Source organism: Theropithecus gelada, chromosome 18 (genome assembly GCF_003255815.1).
Source record: "Theropithecus gelada isolate Dixy chromosome 18, Tgel_1.0, whole genome shotgun sequence".
Taxonomy (NCBI): Eukaryota; Metazoa; Chordata; class Mammalia; order Primates; family Cercopithecidae; genus Theropithecus; species Theropithecus gelada.
In genome coordinates, this window is record NC_037686.1 from 36,145,048 (window position 1) to 36,158,890 (window position 13,843).

A 13,843-nucleotide genomic window follows, 5' to 3' on the forward strand; every position below is an offset into this window, starting at 1 on the left:
GAGGGGTGTGATCAGCAGAAATTGAGTGGTGGTAAAGAACTATGAAACCTTTAGTTGGGACTACTGAATGAAACATGGAGGTAAAAACAGAAAAATAAAGTGATTTGGTGAAAAGTTAAGTCTCTTTTGTATTGTGTCAGATATACCCATGGAACACAGCCATGGAAAATTGACAGCAGCTGGAAATACAGGTCTGAGTGTAAGGAAAGAGAAAAGGGCTGAAAATTTGATGACAAGCAAAGCAAGAAAACTGAAACTTAATTTTTGCATGGTTTAAAAGGAATTGGGAAGTTCCAGGGATAGACAGATGAATAGAATGCTCAGTGTGATGGAAAATGATCAGTCTGAAATAAAGAAGACAGAAGGGTGTTGGGCATAAAAACCAGGACAGAAGAGCATTTTATGGAGTGTGTACTCAACATTGCAAATGTCACAGTCCCAATAGTGTGAGAAATAAAGTGGCTTGTTGGATTTGGCAATTTGAGGATTACCAGTACAATGAACAGTTTAATTTTAGGAGAGAGAGGAAAAAACAAAATCCAGAGGACCAGTGGATGACAGATAATGAACCAGAGATTTAGGTGGTGACTAATCTTGAAAACAAGTTTCATAGTAAAGAGAAGAGCAATAGTTTGATAACTTTGCAGTTGAGGAAAAAAGAATGTAAGGGAGGTGAAGTAGCAAGTGGCAGAAAAAAACCTGAAGTATATCACGTCAGTTACTAGCAAACCTCTATCACCCCTTGGTAGAAATTTTGGAAGGCAAAATGTCTTACGTACTCTGGGTTATCCTCTTGGTTCTCATTTCTCAAATTGGTCCCATTAACTGTTAGAAATCCCCTAGAATCCTTGACCACAGTTCCCATTGATATGATGCTGTAACCTGACCTAGGCCTTAGGAGAGGGGACATAGTGTATTTGTACTACCTGCCCAGAGACCAAATGAATGACTCAGTGTCTATTAAGATGTGGAGTAGCTAAAGGAAACTGGAAGGGAAATGAGAAGCTTAGCTGATGGAAACAAGCAAACATGACTATTAAACAAACTTGATGTTATATCTGAGTTGTCCTGTGCTGAATACAAACAGAACAGAAGAAAGAAGAGAATATATACCAAGGATGTCAGGCTGAACATAAAATTAGGATCCTGGAGTCTGACAGAAAATCAGGAATCATGATGTCTGGCAAAAGAGAGAGAGAGAGACAAGACTGGAACAATAAAGTAGGTTATTAGGAGATGATATAAAATCTCAAGTAAGAGTACTAGATCAAGTGAAGAGGCAAGTAGCAATTCCGGTATTCAGTAATTACCCTCTGTAGAACTGTGATTGGTCAGGATACCAGGAAATTATTTAAAAATGAAATTATGGAATCTCTGGTTATATCTCCAGTCAAATTTACCCAAAGTTAATTAGGGAGAAGTAGTAATGGAGACAAATGCAGATAAAATGGAAATTTAGACAAGAGGAATGATCAGTGAGCAGAAACACCTCCAGACTTGTGCACAGTGGTGGCACGGATATGACCAGTGGCAGGACCTTTCTAGTAATATTAATTTGTACATGTTTTATTTAATTGTGATTTTCTTTCATATCATCTACATAGTATCAGTGTTAACAAAAGCAAGGGGAGAAATAATCATCATCATTTGCAGGTGAGAAGAGGATGAACCAGCATACTGAATTATCTCAGGACTGAAAGAGCCTGCAAACCACCTACAAGAGTTGATAGTATCAATCCTGTTACTGGAAATGGGCTGTGTAGCAGATATTTTAAATATTAGTGACTTTTCCCATGGTTTCAAATGTTCCCTAGAATATGTAAGAGATGTACTATTAACATAAGGTTCAACTTTCCCCGCAATCTTATCTGTATGAAATCCCATTGTGAAATCAGGAGACCGTAAATCTCTAGGACTACCGACTTTTGCATAGCTTCCTGTTGTGTTATGACTCTCAGAACCATCATAAAAACAGAAGAAAGTAGACAAAATGTGGAGCTATACCAAAGTCAAATTTAGGCAAATGCTCTCATGGAGTTAAACTTTCTCAGAAGAAATGAAAAATGATTGTATCAACTACCAAAGAAAACAATTCAGAAATTATTTGCATGGAAACAGTTTTAACCACCCCTTCAAAAGCCCCAAAACCAGTACATGTATGGACATTTACATAAATGTATGGGCAAAACAGTCTGTTACTGGCCATTGTTCAGGCGATCATGTCAAAAAAAGTTTGTTTGAAAGAAATTAAAAATTCTCAGGCTCCAAAAAGTTGTGAGATGCTCTACCCACAGTACCCCAGGAACAGAAAGCAGCCACATTTCAGATTCATAATCTCTAGACAGTCCCAATCCTTGGCTATCTTCTTCAGTGACTACTCTTTCCATGGTAGCCTCAGTCACTTTCACATATACTGTAGAAGAACTACAAGGAAGCAGCTTTATTTGAAGTTGAGGGAAAAAAAAAACCTTGGCTCTGATCCAAACTGAAGAGGATACATGATTTACTGGTTTTCTATGGGACATTTGACAACCCTGAGGAGTTTGTCAGAGTTGAAAGGATACCACTGCTGGCAGTACCTATGTGGAATAAGCATGGATGTTTGTTCACTGTGGGGTTGAGATATATTTTTCAAATTATGATTGTGAGTATAAAGAAAAGCTGAGGAAAAGAGTTCTTATAAATTTGGTAACATCATATTAAATAGAATAAGAAAGGTTCTAATTTCCTTTCCTAATGCTTCAAAAGGTTCTAGTTTAAGCATACAGTATTTGATTAAAAAGAAATTCCTCAGACTTGTGATTTTAGTAATTTTTTATGTAAAAATGTGTAAGAGGAAAAACTAAGTTAAGATTAAAATGGATTGTTTCTTCTGAATAATCTAACAAACACTGAATAATCTAACAAATGCATGAGTAACTGAATTGTAAGATAGAAAGAACTATGTATAAAAAATAACTTTTTGTTTTAGACTTTAAAAGATCTTGCCAAATATTTGTTGTCACTATGCTTTATAACATGACACTAAAGAGTTTAAGAGCATTGGTCATTAATCTAACCTATTAATGGCCAGAATTTTGTGTTTGCCACATGGCTGTATTGACATTCTTGTTGTTTTTCACAGGCTATGAGTGTGTTGTAGGTCTAAAGTTTGACCTGTTCAAACGGCATATTTCATTTTAGATAGCACATTCTCCATTTTGCATTAAGCAATGGAGTACAGTGGAAAGGGAATAAGAACACTAATTATTCTAGACAGTTTAGTTCAAGGTAATAGTTTATTTGTAAGATTTAGAGTCATTGTAGGCTTTGATTTTGTTTTCATTGGGACGGAGGAATTTACAATAGCCTAATTGTGAGAAAATTAGTTTCTGAAAGTGTTAATTTCTAAAATAAATGTTTAAGTATAAACCTAAGAATTAAATAGTTCGGAAAAGTGTCCTCATTAACTCACGCCTGTAATCCCAGCACTTTGGGAGGTGGAGGCAGGTGGATCACGAGGTCAGGAATTCGAGACTATCCTGGCTAGCACAGTGAAACCCCGTCTCTACTAAAAATACAAAAAATTAGGCGGGTGTGGTGGCGGGTGCCTGTAGTCCCAGTTACTCGGGAGGCTGAGGCAGGAGAATGGCCTGAACCTGGGGGGCGGAGCTTGCAGTGAGCCAAGATGGTGCCTCTGCACTCCAGCCTGGCTGACAGAGAGAGATTCCGTCTTAAAAAAAAAAATAAAAAAAACATGGTGAAACCCCGTCTCTACTAAAAAATAACAAAAAAAAAAAAAACCTAGCCGGGCGATGTGGCGGACGCCTGTAGTCCCAGCTACTCGGGAGGCTGAGGCAGGAGAATGGCGTGAACCTGGGAGGCGGAGCTTGCAGTGAGCTGAGATCCGGCCACTGCACTCCAGCCTGGGCGACAGAGCAAGACTCCGTCTCAAAAAAAGAAAAAAAAAGAAAAAAATAAAAAATAAAAAATAAAAAAAATAAAAAAAAAATTCTCATTACCTTCACAATATTGTATATTCAGAAGTTCTGAGCCTATGTAGTACATCTAGAAACAGAAATTAATTTCTTTATGGTATACTATTTGGGGTTTTTTTGAGTGTTTAAATCTTTTTAAAAAGGTTACATTTGTGCTCTAGTATCTAGATAAATTGGGAGGGTTAACATTCTAGTTTCTGGAAGATATACCTAGAGGAACACACAGCAATTCACTGCTATAACTTAGCTGGAAAAAATGACTTTAAAGAACTCAATATTTCAGGTTTAACTCTACCCATGTTTAGCAGACATCTGTAAGCAAATGTGTTATAAAAATAATTTTGATCCATTTCAAAAATTTATAACAGCGTCCTGAAATCATTAGTCATCAAAACTGGAGTGTTGGTCAAATGAATTTGATTCTCGTACTCTTTTTTGGTCTCTTACTTCCTCATAAATTCCAATGCGTTTTTTATTTTAGATTAAAGCAGAATGGTTTTGAGCCTGATATGACAAATACAAATATTTCATTTTTTTTCTCTTGCGTCCTTTTCTCTCACATTAAAGTTATGATAGGCTTAAAATTCTATATTCCAAAGTGAAAAGCAATTTATTTGCTTCTGCCATCAAACTTCTTAATGAAGGGCTAATGGGATCCAGAAGGATTTCAAAAACTGAAACAAATCCCATGAGAGCCAGATTGACCTTCTTCTCCCTGAGTGTTCTCTCCTTGATCTGCACACACCACACAAGCCAGCAGCGAAGTCACATGTCCCTCTCCTTCCCCATCACCCCCTTGCCCAACCTCACCTCCTCTTCCTTTTCTTCCCAGATCTTTCCTTATTTAGGAAATTAGACTTAAAAAAGAGACATTCCATGTGAATGGTTTTGCAAATGGAACTAGTCCTTCAGAGCTACAGTCCTTCATCTTTGTGGGGGAAATGAAGTGAGCTGGGATGGGGCTTGAGGAGATAATAGAAATGACCAGCTAAATCTCAGATTTTTTTTTAATTATCAAAAAGAAAAGAAAGATGAACTGTTCTCTGAATGGAAGAGCATTCCAGAAGACCAAATAAGTCTTCTATAAACTGATTTCCCTTCCTGACTGTGATTTACCGGACTGACACCTAATTTGTTCTGAGCACAGTTGATGCCTCAGACACAATGGTGGATGACAGCCCACATAACCTCTCTTTCAGCTTTCATCTCATATATTCCATTTGAAGTTGAGTTCCGACAAGAGAGAGGCACAGAATTAATATTACCTTGGATAGGCTTAGTCTCCAGAGGGAGCAGCAAAAGCTTTTCTGGAAACAATAAACCCTTTAAACATGACAGGGGGAATGGGACCTCAGGAGGTCTCTGAAAATATCCATTATTAAAGAAAGAGAGAGGAAAACCCTCCTGGGTGACTTTGATTTTTTTTTTTTTTTCCCCTCAGCAGAAGCAATGATGAACTAGTGCCAGTTTTACATACAAATTTAAAGATCTGGGATGGTTTGTGTTAAAAAATCACTCTTTCCCCTGCTCCTTAGCATATTAAGTAGAGAAAAAGAAATCTTCATGAACTATATTTGTCATGACATTAATATTTCCTTTCTGTTTAATCTGTACTAAACAAAAGTAAAATAAAAATGGAAATTTTTAACAGAAGCCAGAGAGGAAAAACATATTATATCCAATCACATATACATAAGGTCAAATTTAATGATCCAAATATATGTGTGAGTCTCAAAGATCAGATAATATTTTAATTGACACTTAGCAGTGTGAATTTCCACAAAATTCAAACAAGAAAAAGTACAAATACAAATATGCCTATATAGAGAACGTATATTAATAGCAACATCTTATATTAGTACAATAATTTTTAAAAACAGGTATATTGACTCACTTGACACTTAGAACAGATAATCTGATATCTTTTAAATCTTTTTGTCAAATAACTTGTAATAACTCCTCTAACTATAAAAGAATAACTTTAAGAAAATAATGCAGAGGCAGCTTCAAGATAATACACTGTGTGTTGAACCTGGAGTTAAAAATTACGTTCTTAAGATGGCCGAATAGAAACAGCTCCAGGCTATAGCTCCCAGTGCGAGCGACACAGAAGATGGGTGATTTATGCATTTCCAACTGAGGTACCGGGTTCATCTCACTGGGGCATGTTGGACAATAGGTGCAGCCCACCTAGTGAGAGCTGAAGCAGGGCGAGGCATCACCTCACCTGGGAAGTACAAGGGGTAAGAGAATTCCTTTTCCTAGCCAAGGGAAACCGTGACACACAGCACTCGGAAAATCGGATCCCTCCCACCCTGATACTGCACTTTTCCAAGGGTCTTAGCAAATTGAACACCAGGAGATTATATCCTGTGCCTGGCTTGGAGGGTCCCACGCCCATGGGGCCTCCCTCATTGCTAGCACAGCAGCCTGAGATCTAACTGCAAGGCTGTAGCGAGGCTGGGGAAGGGGCGCCCGCCTGCCATTGCTCAGCCTTGAATAGGTAAACAAAGCATCCAGGAAGCTCCAACTGAGTGGAGCCCACTGCAGCTCAAGGAGGCCTGCCTGCTTCTGTAGACTCCACCTCTGGGGACAGGGCATAGTCAAATAAAAGGCAGCAGAAACCTCTGCAGAGTTAAATGTCCCTGTCTGACAGCTTTGAAGAGAGTAGTGGTTCTCCCAGCTCAGAGTTTAAGATCTGAGAATGGACAGACTGCCTGCTCAAGTGGGTCCCTGACCCCTGAGTAGCATAACTGGGAGGCACCCACTAGTAGAGGCAGACTGACACCTCACACATTTGGGTACCCCTCTGAGACGAAGCTTCCAGAGGAATGATCAGGCAGCAAAAATTGCTGTTCAGCAATATTCACTCTTCTGCAGCCTCTGCTGCTGATACCCAGACAAACAGGGTCTAGACTGGACCTCCAGCAAACTCTTAACAGACCTGCAATGGAAGGTCCTGACTGTTAGAAGGAAAACTAACAAGCAGAAAAGATATCCATACCAAAACCCCATCTGTACATCACCATCATCGAAGACCAAAGGTAGATAAAACCACAAAGATGGGGAAAAAACAGCAGAAAAGCTGAAAACTCTAAAAATCAGAGCACCTCCCCAGCTCCAAAGGAACACAGCTCCTTACCAGCAATGGAACAAAGCTGGACGGAGAATGACTTTGGTGGGCTGAGAGAGGAAGGCTTCAGACTATCAAACTTCTCTGAACTAAAGGAGGAAGTTTGAACCCATCACAAAGAAGCTAAAAACCTTGAAAAAAGATTAGACAAATGACTAACTAGAATAACAAATGTAGAGAAGTCCTTAAATGACCTGATGGAGCTGAAAACAATGGCACAAGAACTACGTGACAAATGCACAAGCTTCAGTAACCAATTCAATCAACTGGAAGAAAGGGTATCAGTGATTGAAGATCAAATGAATGAAATGAAGTGAGAAGAGAAGTTTAGAGAAAAAAGAGTAAAAAGAAATGAACAAAGCCTCCAAGAAATATGGGACTATGTGAAACAATCAAATCTATGTCTCATTGGTGTACCTGAAAGTGACAGGGAGAATGGAACCAATTGGAAAATACTCTGCAGTATATTATCCAGGAGAACTTCCCCAGCCTAGCAAGGCAGGCCAACATTCAAATTCAGGAAATACAGAGAATGCCACAAAGACACTCCTCAAGAAGAGCAACTCCAAGACACATAATTGTCAGATTTACCAAAGTTGAAATGAAGGAAAAAATGTTATGGGCAGCCAGAGAGAAAGGTCACGTTACCCACAAAGGGAAGCCCATGAGACTAACAGCAGATCTCTCAGCAGAAACTCTACAAGCCAGGAGAGAGTGGGGGCCAATATTCAACATTCTTAAAGAATTTTCAACACAGAATTTCATATGCAGCCAAAGTAAGTTTCAAAAGTGAAGGAGAAATATAATCCTTTACAGACAAGCAAATGCTGAGAGATTTTGTCACCACCAGGCCAGCCCTACAAGAGCTCCTGAAGGAAGCACTAAACATGGAAAAGAACAACCAGTACCAGCCACTGCAAAAACGCCAAAATATAAAGACCATCGATGCTAGGAAGAAACTGCATCAACTAACGAGCAAAATAACCAGCTAGTATCATGACAGGATCAAGTTCACACATAACAATATTAACCTTAAATATAAATGGAAACGGACTAAATGGTCCAATTAAAAGACACAGACTGGCAAATTGGATAAAAAGTGAAGACCCATCAGTTTGCTCTACTCAGGAGACCCATCTCCCATGCAGAGACATACATAGGCTCAAAATAAAGGGATGGAGGAAGATCTACCAAGCGAATGGAAAACAACAAAAAAGCAGGGGTTGCAATCCTAGTCTCTGATAAAACAGACTTTAAACCATCAAAGATCAAAAGAGACAAAGAAGGCTATTACATAATAGTAAAGGGATCAATTCATCAGGAAGAGCTAACTATCCTAAATATACATGCACCCAATACAGGAGCACCCAGATTCATAAAGCAAGTCCTTAGAGACTTACAAAGAGACTTAGACTCCCATACAATAATAATGGAAGACTTTAACACCCCACTGTCAACATTAGACAGATCAACGAGACAGAAAGTTAACAAGGATATCCAGGAATTGAACTCAACTCTGCACCAAGCGGACCTAATGGACATCTACAGAACTCTCCACCCCAAATCAACAATATACATTCTTCTCAGCACCACATTGCACTTATTCCAAAATTGACCACATAGTTGCAAGTGAAGCACTCCTCAGCAAATGTACAAGAACAGAAATTATAGCAAACTGTCTCTCAGACCACAGTGCAATCAAACTAGAACTCAGGACTAAGAAACTCAATCAAAACCACTCAACTACATGGAAGCTGAACAACCTGCTCCTGAATGACTACTGGGTACATACCAAAATGAAGGCAGAAATAAAGATGTTCTATGAAACCAATGAGAACAAAGATAAAACATACCAGAATCTCTGGGACACATTTAAAGCAATGTGTAAAGGGAAATTTATAGCACTAAATGCCCACAAGTGAAAGCAGGAAAGATCTAAAATTGACACCCTAACATCACAATGAAAAGAACTAGAGAAGCAAGAGCAAACACATTCAAAAGCTAGCAGAAGGCAAGAAATAACTAAGATCAGAGCAAAACTGAAAGAGATAGAGACACAAAAAGCCCTCCAAAAAAATCAGTGAATCCAGGAGCTGGGTTTTTGAAAAGATCAACAAAACTGATAGACCGCTAGCAAGACTAATAAAGAAGAAAAGAGGGAAGAATCAAATAGACACAATAAAAAATGATAAAGGAGATATCACCACCAAACCTACAGAAATACAAACTACCATCAGAGAATACTATAAACACCTCTATGCAAATAAACTAGAAAACCTAGAAGAAATGGGTAATTTCCTGGACACTTACACTCTCCCAAGACAAAACCAGGAAGAAGTTGAATCCCTGAATAGACCAATAACAGGCTCTGAAATTGAGGCAATAATTAAGAGCCTACCAACCAAAAAAAGTCCAGGACCAGATGGATTCACAGCTGAATTCTACCAGAGGTACAAGGAGGAGTTGGTACCATTCCTTCTGAAACTATTCCAATCAATAGAAAGAGGGAATCCTCCCTAACTCATTTTATGAGGCCAATATCATCCTGATACCAAAGCCTGGCAGAGACACAACAACAAAAGAGAAATTCAGAGCAATATCCCTGATGAACATTGATGCAGAAATCCTCAATAAAATACTGGCAAACCAAATCCAGCAGCACATCAAAAAGCTTATCCACCATGATCAAGTGGGCTTCATCCCTGGGATGCAAGGCTGGTTCAACATATGCAAGTCAATAAACGAAATCCAGCATATAAACAGAATCACAGACAAAAACCACATGGTTATCTCAATAGATGCAGAAAAGGCTTTTGACAAAATTCAACAGCCCTTCATGCTAAAAACTCTCAATAAATTCGGTATTGATGGAACGTATCTCAAAATAATAAGAACTATTTATGACAAACCCACAGCCAATATCATACTGAATGGACAAAAACTGGAAGCATTTCCTTTGAAAACTGGCACAAGACAGGGATGCCCTCTCCCACCACTCCTATTCAACATAGTGTTGGAAGTTCTGGCTAGGGCAATCAGGCAAGAGAAAGAAATCAAGGGTATTCAATTAGGAAAAGAAGAAGTCAAATTGTCCCTGTTTGCAGATGACATGATTGTATATTTAGAAAACCCCATCGTCTCAGCCCAAAATCTCCTTAAGCTGATAAGCAACTTTAGCAAATTCCCAGGATACAAAATCAATGTGCAAAAATCACAAGCATTCTTATACACCAATAGCAGACAGAGAGCCATCTCACACCAGTTAGAATGGCAATCATTAAAAAGTCAGGAAACAACAGGTGCTGGAGAGGATGTGGAGAAATAGGAACACTTTTACACTGTTGGTGGGACTGTAAACTAGTTTAACCATTGTGGAAGACAGTGTGGCGATTCCTCAAGGATCTAGAACTGGAAATACCAGTTGACCCAGCCATCCCATTACAGGGTATATACCCAAAGGATTATAAATCATGCTGTTATAAAGATACATGCACATGTATGTTTATTGCAGCAGTATTCACAATAGCAAAGACTTGGAACCAACCCAGATGTCCATCAGTGACAGACTGGATTAAGAAATTGTGGCACATATGCAACATGGAATACTATGCAGCCATAAAAAAGGATGAGTTTGTGTCCTTTGTAGGGACATGGATGCAACTGGAAACCATCATTCTGAGCCAACTTTCGCAAGGACAGAAAACCAACCACCACATGTTCTCACTCATACGTGGGAATTGAACAATGAGAATATTTGGACACAGGAAGGGGCACATCACCCACTGGGGCCTGTCGTGGGGTGGGGGTTGGGGGAGGGATATCATTAGGAGATATACCTAATGTAAATGACAAGTTAATGGGTGCAGCACTCCAACGTGGCACATGTATACATATGTAACAAACCTGCACGTTGTGCACATGTACCCTAGAACTTAAAGTATAATTTTAAACAAAGAAAAAAAATTATGTTCTTTTGTCTTAAACTTTCTACTTCTACAAACTGAGTATTCTTTCTGAGCCTCAATATCCTTGTCTGTAAGATAGGTATAATAATAAATATTTCACAACATTCTTGAGAATCAAATGGAATCATTTATATTAGTTATAAATAACTGAACATCCCTGCTGGGGGCACTCAGGAGCATTGTGGCTCGGGCTTAGGATGACAAGAACATTGGGCTGAGAGTGGGATTGGGTAGGCCGATGCATAGAGCAAAAAGGTCTTAAAGTCCCCATTCTGGTGGTACTAGATCAGAGTTGTAAGAAGGGTGACAACTGGCATCCCACTGGAATTGGGGAAACTGATATTTTAATCACCTGTTGCAGTAGAGCAATAGCATTACCTCAAGATTTTCTGGCTTCTCACGAGAGATGTTTATTATCTCATCATTTTTGTATGTCAGAAATGCAGTCAAAGCATAGCTGAAAGCCTCTGTCTCAGTCACTCACAGGCTATAATCAAGTTATTGACCAGGGTTGCACCCATCTCAAGGCTGTCCTGGGAAGGATACACTTTCAAGTTCAGTTGCTTGACTAGTGGCAGCTTCAGAAGATCCTCTTCTGAGCTGATTCAGGTACTTGTTGTCACACTTGGGATTTTTCATTAGGTAAAGGCAACTGTGGCAGAGATGCTTTCAACACCTTACTATGTTGTTGACCCCATGGGATAGGTCCTTCAATATAAAGAGCCTCTATAAGAAGAGGGTTGCAATTCACCTTCACTTACCAGTTTCAAAGAAATTACAAGGAAATGGCACAAACCAAACTCAATTAAGTACCCGACTTCTCCACTCCCCAGCATTCTCCTTTAAAGAGAAAGTGGACCATTAGAGTAGAGTGAGCTGATATTAGCAGTTTCTCTCTAAAGGCACTTCCCTGGTATGTCCTGGGGTCAGGACACACTAACTTGAATTTCCTACACACTGTTAATTGATTTCCCTGAGGGATCACAAACTTATTTATTCAAGAAAGATTCCATGATATTCACCAAGTAAGAATTAATGAGGCAAGAACATAGAACCACACACTTAAGAAAATGTTCTGTAGTCAAATGGGATTAAAAGTAATTTAGGATCTGGGTATAGATCCCTGTTTCCAAGAAGAAAAATAATGTAAAATAACCAGAGATTACCAAAAAGCATGACCTATATGGGAAGAGCTGATCTCTTAATAATTTAGTTTCTTCAGGTTGAAAGTAATAGCATTAAGGTTTTAAAATTTAGTTAAATTAAATTACCTACAGTACTTTCGTAAGCCATGCCTTCCATTTTACAAAGCATTTTTACACATATTATCTGTAATTAATTTCAATGGTAGGCATTTCCCCATTGCAGAAGGACATTAAAACTTCCCTAAGTGAAAAAGTTTTGCGGCCGGGCGCGGTGGCTCAAGCCTGTAATCCCAGCACTTTGGGAGGCCGAGACGGGCGGATCACGAGATCAGGAGATCGAGACCATCCTGGCTAACACGGTGAAACCCCGTCTCTACAAAAAAAAATACAAAAAACTAGCCGGGCGATGTGGCGGGCGCCTGTAGTCCCAGCTACTCGGGAGGCTGAGGCAGGAGAATGGCGTGAACCCGGGAGGCGGAGCTTGCAGTGAGCTGAGATCCGGCCACTGCACTCCAGCCTGGGCGACAGAGCGAGACTCCGTCTCAAAAAAAAAAAAAAAAAAAGTTTTGCCTAGATTTTCATTCTCACTACCATACTACCTAACCATTCTTCCCATCACACACATACACGCACAAATGCATCCCCACACTTCACCTGAACTACTAATACCTCAGATCTCAGCTTAACCCTCACTTTGTTTGTGGGGGCTCTCATCTCAGGCTGAAACTTACAATTAACTGGAAAGTCCACGCTCAATCCAATTACATTAGTACCACTTGGGAAAAGGTGAGGCATTTATATATTGTTAAAGCTTCTCACCTGATTCCTGTGTACAGCTGGCATTGAAAACCCTACTCTAGATCCATGAATATGATTAATAAACCAGAGTAGAAAGGTTTTGGTATGGGACCAGTGCTGAGTTTATTCAGAGCCAGGAAAGCTAAAGCATAAATATACTCTACCTGGTGAGAAGTTCTCAGTTTCATTTATCTGGACTATGAGTTTCCAGAGGATTATATGCCTTTTTGTTTTTAATATCCCCAGAGCATGTAGTTCCACCTTAACTGTGTAATAAGCATTAGTAGACTTGAACAAAACTAGCTCTATTTCAGAATCTCTTCAGTAGGTTATAAAATGTAGAAATATTTAGATCTGACTCCATATCAATAGAATCAAAGTTTGGGGATTTAGATAATTCTGATACTGTTGCTTGAGGAAACATCTGTCTAAAGATGAGTCAGTGTGAAGGGACCTTTGTGTTCAATTAACTTGAAAATTTACCTAGAGAAGGATTCACATGCAGTATAACCTGAGAGATGGTTGAACATTTCTAAAAACATGGTGTTCACCATTTCTCCTTCAAGCCTGCATCACTGTTAGACCACTGTGATTGTTCACCATTCTTGCCTATATTGTTTGAAAGAGTTTTTCAACATAACTAATACTTACTCATTGCTGTCATCTTCCAAGTATTTTTAATTAGTGGATGGGTTACAGTAGTAAGCACGGTATGTTTGCTGCATACAAGAAGCCAAGGGGGTGTAAACAAGTAAAAGGGAAACTAAGATAATGTGATAAATGCTATTCAAGAGGTTCAAAACAAGATGATATCACCCGTTTCTA

The 13,843-nt window shown here is 39.1% G+C and overlaps 1 pseudogene; it reads left to right on the top strand.

Moving 5' to 3' along the window:
- Positions 1-1,947: 1,947 nt before the first annotated feature.
- On the top strand, positions 1,948-3,183 carry LOC112611315 (annotated as a pseudogene).
- Positions 3,184-13,843: the final 10,660 nt, after the last annotated feature.